The following is a 3,225-nucleotide window of genomic DNA, read 5'->3' as shown; positions in this document are numbered from 1 at the left end:
AAAGTTCCTCAAGAGAAATTTCCCAGAGAAACTTAGGGAGCGGGGGGGGGGGGGAGGAGGGGGAAGGGGAAGGGTGAGGGGGAAGGGTGAGGAGGAGGAGGGAAGTGTCTAGATTCTAACACAGCTCTCCAATTAGTTGTGTTTGGTTTTTGTTTTTTTTTGTTTGTTTGTTTTTTTGTTTGTTTGTTTGTTTGTTTGTTTTTCATACTGCTATTTCTTGCTCTCTGTTTGGTAAGTGTCTGACAACAGAAAAAATCATAATTACAAGATCACCCCACCATTTATATAGACAAAACATGTCTCTATGTCAGAGTCCTCACATAGAAACTCTCAAAGTGTATCCAAAATGTACGCTCTCACAGTAACACTTCAGTGGTTTCTGAACTTCAGCTCAGGGGATTTTGTCTGTGAAAGATAGACCATAATTTTACTGGACTTGGAATCTTACTTCAATATTGTAAAGATCTTGGAATCATAAAATAGGCTGAGCTGGAAGGGACCCTCAACGTTCATTGAGTTAAACTCTAGATTCCACACAAGACTACCATGTCAAACCATATGTCTGAGAACGTTTGTCTGAGAATGTTTAGAACGTTGTCTAAAGACTTGAACTCTGTCAGTCTTGGTGCCATGACCACTTCCCTTGGACACCAGCTCTACTTGGACATGTAGCCTGAGCTGTGGAACATGACTGGAAAGAATCACAGAATCATTAATGTTGGAAAAGATCCCCAGGATCATCCAGTCCAACAATTGCCCTATTACCAAAGTCATCCACTAAACCATGTCCCTAAGCACCAGATGCAACCTTCTTGTACATAGTCAGGCCAGCAGTCCTGCTCTCCATGTGTTGCACAGGTTTTTTACTTGCTTTTATTTATTTATTTTTTTTTTCTCACCCTTTGATTGCAAGGATGCTCATTGACTCAGATCATCTCACTGGGAGGAGGTGTTTAATTTTTGAATGTTTCACTACTACCAAAACTTGGAAAGGGGTCTATTCTGTTCATATTTTTTCACACAATTAGACAGTGGACATGTACTGCATGTTACATGTAATAACAGTGACAACCAAGCTGTGTTTTGTTATTATGTATGCTCAATGCCCCTTTCCAAAGAATTGTGATTTTCACAACTATTTTTTTTAATTGAATAGAATATTGTTACTTAATAGAAATTTCACAGTATTTATTGCTACAGCCCTGTTTAAGAAATTTATGCTACTTCACAGCACAATTACTCAAGATACCCATGAACAGGTAAGTGGATTTTGCTAATAGTAATAGTAATAGTAATAGTAATAATAAATAGCTCTTGGGTAAAGATCACATACAGCAAATTTAATCCTAGGATGTTGTGACTCAAAGAAATGTCCATTTCCTGTTTCAAGCTTCAAGTTCAGTTCTGTTAATGTGAACAAGTTTAAAAATAGGTAATAGCTGTACAAGTTACACTGGAAGATTGTTGTTTTGTGTCTTTTAAAAGACTACAGGTGAACTAAAACAGGCCAAAGAGATTATGATTTATAATGGTTTTCAAAATATCATTTTGAAGGGAGAAAACTGTAGAAAATAGCCTAAAAACAGAATATTTTCTTCAATGTACTTAAAAATTGGGAGCTAAGATGGAAACTTGTAGTCTTACAGTATCTCTAAATGGCTCTCTAAGACTGATGATGCAAAGTCCCCTGTTGATGATTTGTGTTAGACAGGTATTAGCCATGAGCCATCAATCATAATCCTGTTCCCAAGCTGATCTGCATGGCAAGGTATGTTAACTTAGGCACTGTGCCACTACAATGTGGCTATAAGACCTCTGGACCACAGCTGGTTTCTATCAGCTCTGATCACAGTGGACTGAGGATGCGCATACTTGCATCTGATGGAATAGCTCTGCCTTTTACATGATAAGCACAACTGCATATTTGCTATAAAAGAACCAGATAATATTATTCTGAAACTACACAACTGAAACAACCTAAGAAATAAGTTAACTGTCAGGAAAGTAAATGAGAAACCATATTTCTGTTGTTAGGGGCAGTAACTCAAGTGTAGAACTGACTGGAAATTTTTGCTTTTAAAGACATCGAAAAATACAAGGGCAAAAGGAAAGGCTTCTGTAGGTATGTCAGAGATAAAAAGAGCACTAGGGAAATTGTGGGCCTTCTCCAGAAGGAAATGGGAGACCTGGTTACCCATGATATGGGGAAGGCTGAGGTACTCTATGAATTTTTTGCCTCGGACTTCACGGGCAAGAGCTCCAGCCACATACCCCAAGCCCCAGGAAACAAAGGCAGGGACTGGGAGAATGAAGTGACCACTGTAGGACAAGATCAGGTTCAAGACCATCTAAGGAACCTAAGGGTGCACAAGTCCATGGAACCTGGTGAAATACATCTGTGCATCCTAAGGCAACTGGCAGGTGAAGTTGCTGCCCATCATATTTGAGAAGTCAAAGCAATCTGGTGATGTTCCCACTGACTGTAAGAGGGAAAACATAACCCCATTTTAAAAAAGGGAAAAAAAGAACTGGGGAACTACAAGCCAGTCAGTTTAATCTCTGTGCCTGGCAAGATCATGGAGCAGATCCACCTGGAAACTGTGCTAAGGCACATGGAAAATGGTGATGGATGACAGCGAACATGGTTTCACTAAGGGAAGATCATGCCTGACAAACCTGGTGGTCTTCTACTATGGTGTTACAGCATTGGTGAATAGGGGAAGAGCAACTGACATGATCTACCTGGACTTGTGCAAAGCATTTAACAGCAGTCTGCATGATATCTTTGTCTCTAAATTGGAGAGACATATATTTGACAGATGGACCACTGGTTGGGTAAGAAACTGCCCGGATGGTCACACTTACAGAGTTACAGTCTACTGCTCAATATCCAAGTGAAGATCAGTGATGAGTGGTGTTCCTCAGGTGTCAGTATTGGGACTGGCGCTGGTTAACGTCTTTGTTGTTGACATGGACAGTGATATTGAGCGCACCCTCAGCAGGTTTGCTGATGACACCAAGTTGTATGTACGGTCAACACTCTGAAGGGAAGGGATGCCATCCAGAGGACAGACTTGGGAGGTGGGCCTGTGTGAACTTCATGAGGTTGGCTCAACAAGGCGAAGTGCAAGGTCCTGCACCTGGGCTGGGGCAATCCTAAGCACAAATAAAGGCCAGGTGGAAAATGGATTGAGAACAGCTCTGAGTAGGATTTGGGGGTGTTGG

Source organism: Anas platyrhynchos, chromosome 2, assembly GCF_047663525.1.
Source record: "Anas platyrhynchos isolate ZD024472 breed Pekin duck chromosome 2, IASCAAS_PekinDuck_T2T, whole genome shotgun sequence".
In the NCBI taxonomy this organism is placed as follows: Eukaryota; Metazoa; Chordata; class Aves; order Anseriformes; family Anatidae; genus Anas; species Anas platyrhynchos.
This window is presented reverse-complemented; position numbering follows the sequence as displayed.